The 10,922-nt window shown below is 39.3% G+C and overlaps 1 protein-coding gene across 1 annotated transcript in view; it reads left to right on the forward strand.

Moving 5' to 3' along the window:
- The window catches only part of NALF1 (NALCN channel auxiliary factor 1), a 518,224-nt gene that overhangs the window by 127,971 nt on the left and 379,331 nt on the right, over positions 1–10,922 (forward strand). The gene's annotated exons all lie outside the window — the stretch shown is intronic.

A 10,922-nucleotide genomic window follows, 5' to 3' on the forward strand; every position in this document is an offset into this window, starting at 1 on the left:
AGTCATGGGATGTTGCTACATATTACACACTATTTGCAGTGTTCATTGATCGTGCCAGCATCAGATGGTTTGTTTTGAAATAATAAAATTTTAAAGATTGAAAGTATTAATTTTGTTTTGTTATTTTTGACATGTACAGTTAACATATACTACTTAGGTAGTATATAGTATAGTATACTTATAGTATACTTTATAGTACTTACAGTATATTTTAATTATACTATATTATATATATTATTATACTGTAGTACTTGTAGTGTACTTTAGTTGATTAAAAGTTCTTGTTGCATCTGGGAAAAAATTGTTTTGTGAGAACAGGACTATAAGGAAACAGTTGTTAGGTATGTATGCTAATAAGGTCAAAATTTTATTCATTAAAGTTAGTGCAGTTGAATAATTATTTTTGTTCAGTAGGAAACGAAGTAATTTATCTCAACTTGAACTTTCAAATAAAAATAAAACAAAAATCTGCTGGAATTTTTGGCTGAGAGTATATCCTTAAAAAATGAAGGTGTAGCTCAAAAATGGACTTGGGTCTTCTTAGTCAAGCACTGCTCAGTTCTGAGGCTATGAAAATGAGATGCAAGATATTTAGTTAGGTGCTGAAGCTCCTTATGAAATGGTTTGAAAGACTTGGCTACATCAGAATAGAAACCACAAGAACTAGATTAATTAGCATGTAGCTGTCCAGGCCTAACTAAAAAGGAAACAATTTCCACTGCTCATTTCTAAGAAGGCAATTCTGTCGTGTTTTGTGTCTAGTTCCATTTTAATTTCTTCAGAGTGCTTGAGATACCTGCAGTTAGCATGTAGGTGTGGTGCAGGACTGGTGGGACAGCTGCACGTCTCTGAAGCAGCAGCTAGAGATATGCTAAATACACTGGGGTATCCAAATGGCATGATTCACTATGGCTTGACAACTCGATCCTACGCTGTCTTTTCTTTTATTCTGAACCCAAGCAGGATTCTGTCTTAAAAAAGTGGAAATACTGCGATTGTCTTCCCTTTCTTTTCAGAATTTCTGTGATTAAGACAATCACTGATGGTTTAGAAGACCCAAATTCATCTCCTTTCTCTGATTAGAATATTCAGACACATCTTCTACTTGAAGAGTCTCTTAATCACCCAGCAATCCTGGAGAGAGGAGGCAGGATTTGGCATGCAAAGTTGTTTAATTATTTTTTCAGATTATTCAGGTTTCTTCAGGAAAGAGGAAGGAAAAGGATGCAAATTTCTGTGTATGACTGGTTAGGACAGTCTTCTGGAATGATGGAGACGACTGCTGGTTTCAGCCTTTTTTTATTATTTTTATTTTTATTGTAGACTGCTTATGGAGTGAGTGAAGAACAGTTAAAAGGGAAATGTTATACTAAGTGCTATTTAAATGCAAAAGCAGCGTGAAATACATTGAAGGACTACTTATTTAGACAAATGCTATCACTTGAGTTTTATCTCATTAAAAAATACTTAGAAGTTTGTTAAAAGAATACTTCTCAATTCAGGCTGTGCGATTACTAATGAAAACTAACCTAAATTTGGCTTAAATAGTTTAAGTTTAATAGACAATTCAGGCACAGTTCTTTCAGCTAGGATTAAAACTAAGCAGAAAGTGTTTGCAATTAAACAGAAATTAATAAAAGAGGAATAACTCTCTCAATGTCCATTAAAGTCTATACATATCAAATAAATATAGTAGGAGCCTACAGCCCTGCTGTAATTTTAGTGTCTTCATTGTAGTTATATGAAGAAGCAAGTTCTGTGCATTGCTGATTCCAAACACCAAGAATTTACATTCAAGGGGAAAAGAAAAAAAAAAAAAAACAAGCTGCTGGTAAAAATAATACCTATTTTACTAAGAGAGAATATGAATTTTTAGTGCTGAGTCCAATATAATTTCAATATAATTTTAACTTACAATGGCTATTGGTCTCCAAATAATAATAAATTTCCTAGAAATTCCACTAGTAGACATAATTAAGTCATTGAGTATTTGCCAGAATTCAGATGAACACTAGGTACAGCCAACCCATTTTAAACACTTTAAAACCACATTGCTTTTCATAGCCATTATCTGAGTATTTACTCAGGGTTAGACTTTTACCTACACAAAGCCAGCTGCAGGGAACAAAGTGTTAACCTTCCCATCACAGCGTAGAAACAGGTTTAGCAGGAGGAGAGAAAAAGCAGGGAAGAAAGCTGGTAGTACTGTGTAACTTGTATGTAGTGGTACTATCCAACTACTTTTGCTGAAGAATTGGGGAAAGAAGTGTGACAAGTAAAGCCTCAACTCTTGTTTTGAAGAGGAATATCTGCACTGGCGCACAGCAAGAGATATTAATCAAATAGTTTGCTCTTTGTAATGATGCAGATTTATATTTTGAAAAGGGCCAAGCACAGAAATGAAAAGGAGGTGGTTCCTCTAGTTAGGGTTGCATCAGTAAACTCATTAGAGCCAGGTCTCTGGCTTGAGTACTGTCATATGATCATCCTCAAAGATTATTAACACTGTTCCTGACAGAGCTTTTGGCTGTACTAACACATTTAATGGCCTCAAGTTGCACCAGTGAAAGTTTAGATTGTATGTTAGGAAGAGAGGGTGATCAAGAATTCAGATGGGTTGCCCAGGAGAGTGGTGGAGTCCACATCCCTGAGGTATTTAAAAGATGTGTGGATGTGGCACTAAGGGTCATGTTTTAGTGGTGGGACTCAGTAGGTCAGGTTAATAGTTAGACTTAATGACCTTGAAGGTCTTTTCCAACCTAGATGATTCTATGAATTGAAGATTTGAAAACAGTGCCCATAATTGCTTCAGAGATACTGTGATCAGGACCTATTCCCAATAAGCAACATAGATGAGACCACCCATTTTGGGGTGTGAAAGAGTTCAGCTGTATGAACAAAAGCTCTCCTCACTTCTTAGTCTCTTGGGGTCAGAGGCCTTTCCCTTTTTATTTAGGAAAACAGTTGAAGTTTCTTGGCTCAAGAATGAACAAACCTGCTTGCAGTGGTTTCACATTCCTATGTTTTAACAATGACATGAATAAACAATGCCATAGACTTTTCTTGGCAGATACAGCTTATCCTACTTTGTTACATTCAATTCCAAAGATCTTTTGCTATTGTTTAATATCATAGTGAAATGTTTTCATGTATATAGAAGTGCATGGTGAAAGAATCACATTTTTAACACTATTAGGCTTCCATCACTGAGCTACCAATAATAATAGTTTGATGGCTCTTTCTAATTAATGTATTATTGTTTGTAAAATCATTCATCTACTTTCAAGGAACATTGCTTCCAAAAGTGAATTCAGTCATTTCAAAAATGTCCCAAACTGTTTATTAAAGATTTCAAAATGTGGGGCATTAGCAGTCAGATTTTAATAAGGTTGCCATTAAAACAAGAAACAATACATTCTGTGATCTATCTATATATATATATTCAGATAAAGCTCATATTTTTCCTCCTTGTAGGGATTCTGGTGTAGTATGACACTTGGATACTTAAGCACTTTCTATTTTATTTTCCATTTACTGTAACCTCCATGTTTATGCCTTCAGAAATTGGGAAATCAAGTTATGATTTCTCTTTTGGTAGCTCTCAACAGTCAGCTGGCAGGTCATATTCCTCTGTCTGCTGCATCTTTTCTTATCCTGAACCTCTCTCTCTCTGCACTCCCTGGCTTCTGCCTGATTCTTCTGGCCTCTTCACTGGGTAATGTGTCTCCTACAGGTACATTTAAGTAGTTTGTATCACTGAGTGAACATTGTCTGATAAACCTGCTACTACTCTGCTTCCCAGAATTTAATCTGTGTCATAGACCTACAGGCACTGTTGCAGTAGGACTGAATAATTGAATAAAATGCCATGAATCCTGCAAACAGGAGCTGTAGTACCACTTCTTATACCCTAGATTCTAGCAGTGTGAGGCTGTATATCATATTCTATGATAAATAGGCTAAAGTATCAGCTACGGGATTGGTTGTAAAACAGAGAGAAAGAAGTATCTCCTATGTTGGTTTTGCAATTTGTCTGGGGATTGGAAATGTGACCTACTCAATAATACACGATAGTTATTAGTACTTTCAACAGTATGCATAATATGGGCAGCACAATCAGTGCAGTTACCTTTCCCAGCAAGTAAGTTAAAGGGAAACCCAGAAAACCGGGAATTAACATAGATATAATACATCAGGTAAGCAAGAGTGACAAGGGTCACTGGGAGGACATATCGAAAATTAAACAGCTGAAAGACAAGGGAACATAATTTGAGGAAATGAAATTGGAGAAGAACCTATAAGCATAAATTAATATTTGTAGGCTGAGAGAAAGAAGGAAGTTGAAGGCTGAAGGATGAGAATTGTAGTGGGCTATGTGATAGGCAGAGGATCAGTAACTTAACAGAAGCTTTACAACATCGAATCATGTGTAGGAGAAAGAAAAATCTCACTGTACAGTTAGAAGTTTAGGGCATAATACTACAGAAGAGTAGATGTTACAAATGTAAGCACTGGCAGAGCTTAAAAAATTGTTAGAACATAAGGAGAAGAAAATATAGCAGCACCTGCAATGGTCCATGTTACCTAATAGCCTAACTTTTACTGTTCAAAAGAAGATTTTTAGGAAAGAGGTTAAGAAACAAGAAAGTATAAAAAATGTCTTACTCTGGAATGTCTAGAAATCAGTGGTTTAGGGACCACAGAGTTCAGATTAAATTGAAACAGCAGTCCAGGGGTAAATCTTTCATAACATTTTGATGAAGTAAATCTTTCTGAAGTTTTGAGATTCTGATTTTTTTTTTCCGTGAAAAAACAGTTTTTGATGCTGTTTACACATTGACTTCTATCGCATCCTGTGGTGATCGTGTGGTGATGAATTTCTTAATTTGACTGCTTGTTAAAAGAAAAAAACTACATCCTAATGTTTTCTTTTAAGTCCTATGCTTAGCAAGTTTTTGACTGTCCACTACTACTTGCATCCCAAAAAGACAAAAATCTTCCCTATTCCTCTTTTTCATTTTTTTTTCATTTTATTTTATACATCTCTACATCTTTCAGATTTCAAAGCAAAGCCATCCTCGTAGTATATTTCGTAGTATATAATTTGCTTTATTCTTTCTGAAACAGAGCAGCCTGCATTGCAAACCACTGTCTGATATAGAGGTTTTTCCCTTCTTTCTTCAGTCTCTCTTAACAGTTCCTACAATTCAGTTTGACTTTCTCATCGTTAATGAGAACCACTAACATATTCAGATGAGTATCAACTGTATTCACACCATATCTTCCATGTGGGACAACAGCTGATTTAATACATCATATATAAACAAATAGATTTTTTTTTCTTCTTGTACTTTACCTCACATACTTTTTTTTTTTTTGGTCAATAAAATGAAAAATGAAATTGAGTCCCTTGAAAACAAGTATTCCTTCACTATCTCTTTACAACCATCTTTAGTTTTGATTAGTGTAAAGTTCAAAATTGTGAATCCCAATCATTCTCTTTGGGTTTTTGAAGTTTCTTCTGGCTTTAATTGATGGACATTTCAAAGAGCTCTTTTGAGTTCCAGTTCCTGGTTTCATCCATTTCAGTTTTCTCCTATGCTCATCAAATTTATCAAAATGGGCTCTAGTAATTTTGTGAAGCATGATTACAAAAACAGTGCAGAATCTTCACCATATTTGCTATGTGTCCAATAATTTTATTGTATTACACTATCAATATATCAATATGTGACTATAAATCAGGTAAACTGGAGTGGAGGCATTTGCCTTCTCATGTTGAGGCTGTTTTGAAAGATAGCTCAGTGCTTTCCTGTTTAAATGTATATAGAAATTATGAGTGATGTGTTCAGATAGTGGTACATTTTTACTGATTATGTTTGTTTGTTTTTCTCTTCCAAAATTTTCTTCCTACAAATATATCAGTTAGTTAAGTTCTTCTTCCCCTTACATTAAAATTCCATTTTTGGAAGTTTCCTAAGCTGCTTATCAGTCAAAAGTGATGCAAAGAAAAATAAGGTTTTTTGTTTTGTTTTTTGTTTGTTTGTTTGTTTGTTTTTCCTTGATTTACACCTTTCTTATCTGTCAGCCCCACTGAGTCTTCCTCAGGTTTCTTGCCATTGTTGAGGTCATGATGAACTTCTGGTACTTGATACAGAAAGATATCAGAAGTCAGACGATGGATGTAGACAGACAAGAAACACAGTTGTAGTGAAAATAATGAAGATAAAAGTATTGTGGATGCTTTTGATGAGTCCTATATAAACACTGCTGAAGCAAGAAAAAAGATGGTTTTGGTAAACAAGAAAGGAGCTGGTAAAATCTTAGAACCAAACGAAACAAGATTTAGAGACTTATGAAGAAATGACAGAGGTGATGATTCTGAAAACGAGTGTTCCTATATTCCAAAAAGTGGCTCACCATTTCCAAAATATTTACTTTTCTGACTCTGAATGCTGGACCGAGCCAATTGCAGAGATGACTTCAGCTGTTGTACCAGATTACCAAACGGTAAGCTGGGCCATCCTTGTTCCCCAATAAGCTTCTGTGTTTCTGTTGACAGTGATGGCAGATCCATACGAAGCTGTTTGACCCTGTTAGTTAGTATGACGTCAATAAGATTAGTTGGTGTTTGACATCCCTGGTAGTCAAATGATGTGTTTTGCATCAAAGGACAGATGTTAAGAAAGAAAAACTATAAGTATTTTAGTTTCAACATTTTTCTTAATGTTCTGAGTACCTCACTTTCTCATTTGCAGAATATGAGTAATAATATTGACCTATTTTCAAGGAAATGTCAATTTCTATTTTGTTATTTTTAGTTGTTAGGTCTAAATCACAGAATCACAGAACTGAAGGGGTTGGAAGGGACCTCAAAAGATCATCAGGTCCAACCCCCCTGCCAAAGCAGGTTCCTTAGAGCAGGCTGCCCAGGTAGGCATCCAGGCGGGCCTTGAATATCTCCAGAGAAGGAGACTCCACAACCTCCCTGGGCAGCCTGTTCCAGTGCTCCATCACCCTCACTGTGAAGAAGTTCTTTTGCATGTTGGTGCGGAACTTCCTGTGCTCCATTTTGTGGCCATTGCCCCTTGTTCTGTCCCCACAAACCACAGAAAAGAGGTTGGCCAAATCCCTCTGTCTCCCACACTTCAGGTACACATTGATGAGATCCCCTCTCAGTCTTCTTTTCTCCAGGCTGAACAGACCCAGGTCTCTCAGCCTTTCCTCACAGGGAAGATGCTCCAGGCCCCATATCATCTTTGTGGCCCTCCGCTGGGCTCTTTCCAGGAGATCCCTGCCTTTTTTGTACCGGGGAGCCCAGAACTGGACACAGTACTCCAGGTGAGGCCTGACCATGGCAGAGTAGAGGGGGAGGATCACCTCCCTTGATCTGCTGGCCACATTCCTTTTAATGCACGCCAGGATCCTATTGGCCTTCTTGGCCACCAGGGCACACTGCTGGCTCATGGTCAACCTGTTGTCCACCAGGACCCCCAGGTCCCTCACCTCAGAGCTCCTCTCCAGCAGGTCTTCCCCCAGCCTGTACTGATACATGAGGTTGTTCCTCCCCAGGTGCAGGACTCTGCACTTGCTCTTGTTAAACCTCATTTGGTTTCTTCCTTCCCATCTTTCCAGCCTGTCCAGGTCTTGCTGAATGGCAGAACAGCCTTCTGGTGTGTTGCCCGCTCCTCCCAGCTTTGTGTCATCGGCATACTTGCTGAGGGCAGACACTATTCCCTCATCAAGGTCGTCGATGAAGATGATGAACAAGACCGGACCCAGCACCGACCCCTGGGGAACACCACTAGTCACAGTCTCCAGCCGGACTCTGCGCCGCCAATCACCACCCTCTGAGCTCGGCCAGTCAGCCAGTTCTCAACCCACCTTACTGTCCACTCCTCTATCCCACACTTTCTCAGCTTTGCTAGCAGGATGTCATGGGAGACAATATCGAAAGCCTTGCTAAAGTCAAGGTAGATGACATCCACTGCTCTCCCCGCATCTACCCAGGTGGTGATGCCATCATAGAAGGCAACGAGGTTGGTCGAACATGACTTCCCCTTGGTGAATCCATGCTGACCTTCCTCATAACATTCTTCTCTTCCAATTGCTTGGAGATGGCATCCAGAACAAACTGTTCCAACACCTTTGCAGGAACAGAGGTGAGACTGACTGGCCTATAGTTTCCCAGATCTTCCTTCTTGCCCTTCTTGAAGACCAGAGTGACACTGGCTATCCTCCAGTCTTCAGGCACCTCTCCTGTTTTCAGGACCTTTCAAAGATGATAGAGAGTGGTTTGGCGATCACCTCCACTAACTCCCTCAGCACACATGGATGCATCCCAACGGGACCCATGGATTTGTGTGCGTTAAGCCCACTCAGACGCTCCTGAACTACTCTCTCGGTAACCAGGGGGAGCCCTCCATTTCCCAGACCCTTTGTCCTCCCACCAGGGTCGAGGAGTCCCGGGGAGGGGGGTAGTCCTTGAAGCAAAGACTGAAGCAAAGATAGCATTCAGTATCTCCGCCTTCTCGGCATCTCCCGTTACCAGGACACCTCCCTCATTCAGCAAGGGACCCACAGTATCCCTAGTCTTCCTTTTACTGTTTACATACTTAAGAAAACCCTTCTTATTATCTTCTATCTCTTTTGCAAGCCTCATCTCTAGGTGGGCTTTAGCCTTCCTCGTCACATCCCTGCAGGCCCTGAGAACAATTCTATACTCCTCCCAAGAGGACAGGCCCTTTTTACACATTTCATAGACCTCCCTCTTCCTTTTGATCTTATCGATGAGCTCCTTGCTCATCCACGCAGGTTTCCTGCCACCTTCCCCGATTTCCTACAAATGATTCCCTGCAGGAATGTTAATATTCATAAAGTTCAAAATGGAAAGGCCTTTACAAATGCCTTTTTCGATTCTTCACCACCAAGGCAGAATATACAGTTTGGAAGTGTCAAGGCTTATATGGGGTTACTGTTCAGAACATTGCACTTCCAAAATATAATTGTCTGATTTTTTCTATCCTTTGCATGTCACTTCAGGTATGAATATCAGCAAAAGTTTTAGAGAGTTTGTGAAAGCACAGAGTAGCAGATTGCAATGTCAAACAGTAGAAGAAAACAGTTTCTGAACATGGAAAAAGGAAGCAGGATGTGGGATGAGGAAGGTGGAGGGTAGAAGAGAGATTATAATCTAGTTGACATATTTAGCTAGTAATCCAATACATGGCTGAACTTATTCTAGAAGCCTAATGTAAATGTACTGTTACTTAGCTTTCTGCTGATTTATTTATGCTTCTGAGCTGTTCTCAACATAGCATGTCTTCTGCCTTTCAGCCTTATTGCATATAATTCTTGTTACCCGGGGAAGATTTTTGCTGCAGAACAATGTTGGCAAAAGGACATGTAATGTCCTTTTGAATAAGTGATGAATGTAAAGCCCACTGAAGGAGATGGCCTTATTCTGACAAAATAAGTAACATTCTCACCTCAAATCCCCAAGAAGTTTCAGGGCAGAAAAATGCATACAATAGTTACAAATAATTAAATATCTTGATGTCTGGAACCTTTGTTACAATTCTCTTCTTCCTGTCTTCCTCCCCCCACTTTTTTTTTTTTTTTTTTCCAGAAGTAGGATTATACAACTTTCAACTCTCAGGACTACTAACTTGTATGCAGACAAACTTGTACCCACGTTGTTAAATTCATAAACAAGATAAAATGTAAAGAATCTATATAGAAAATATATACATATTTAAATAATAAAACAATATTTATAGTCATGTTTTCTTCCTTTGTTATTTTTAATGTTGGACATAATTCACTTGTGCATAACAAATCTGGTGGCCTTCTACATTGGGGTTACAGCACTGGTGGATAGGGGAAGAGCAACTGTCATCATCTACTTGGCGTTGTGCAAAGCATTTGACACTCCCCCAATATGGCTGACACACTGGAGGGAAGGGATACCATCCAAACGGATCTTGACAGGCTTGAGAGGTGGGCGTGTGCAAACCTCATGAGGTTATAGACCAAGTGAAAGGTCTTGTATTTGGGCTGGGGCAATCCCAAGTACAAGTACAGGATGAGTGGAGAGTGGATTGACATCAGTTCTGAGGAGAAGGACTTGGGGGTGCTGGTGGATGAGAAGCTCAACATGAGATTGCAACGTGCACTTCTAGCCCAGAATGCCAACTGTATCCTGGGCTACACCCAAAAAAGCATGGCCAGCAGGTTGAGGGAGGTGATTCTTCCCCTCTTGTCTGCTCTTATGAGACTCCACCTGGAATACTGCGTTCAGCTCTGGGGTCCCCAGCACAGGAAGGACATAGACGTATTAGAAGTTCAGAGGAGGGCCAGGAAAGTGATCAAAGGGCTGGAACACCTTCTCTGTGAAGACACGTTGAGGGATTTGTTGTTCAACATGGAAAAGGCTCCAGGCTAGTACTTAAAAGGGGCTTACAGAAAAGATTGGGAGGGACTCTTTGTCAGGAAGTGTAGTGATAGGATAGAATAAGGAGTAATGGCTTTAAACTAAAAAAGGGGAGATTTAGATCAGATATAAGGAAGAAATTCTTTACTGAGAGGGTAGTGAGGCACTGGAACAGGTTGCCCAGAGAGGTTGTGGATGCCCCATCCCTGGAGGTGTTGAAGGCCAGGTTGGATGGGACTTTGAGCAACCTGGTCTAGTGGAAGGTGTCCCTGCCCATTGCAGGGAAGTTGGAACTAAATTATGTGTATGGTCCCTTCCAACCCAAGCCATTATTTGCTTCTATGATTCACTTAGGGAAGAAATAGTGATTTCATTCCTTTCTAGTCTAGTCTGAGTTTTTTAGGCTGGTTTTAACATAAGAAACAGTTTTTGTTGTTCTATATTTCAGTAGGGGTACTTGGATAAAAAATAAACGCAAAGAACCACAGTG

This window comes from Anser brachyrhynchus, assembly GCF_964034855.1.
Source record: "Anser brachyrhynchus genome assembly, chromosome: 1".
Lineage (NCBI taxonomy): Eukaryota > Metazoa > Chordata > Aves > Anseriformes > Anatidae > Anser > Anser brachyrhynchus.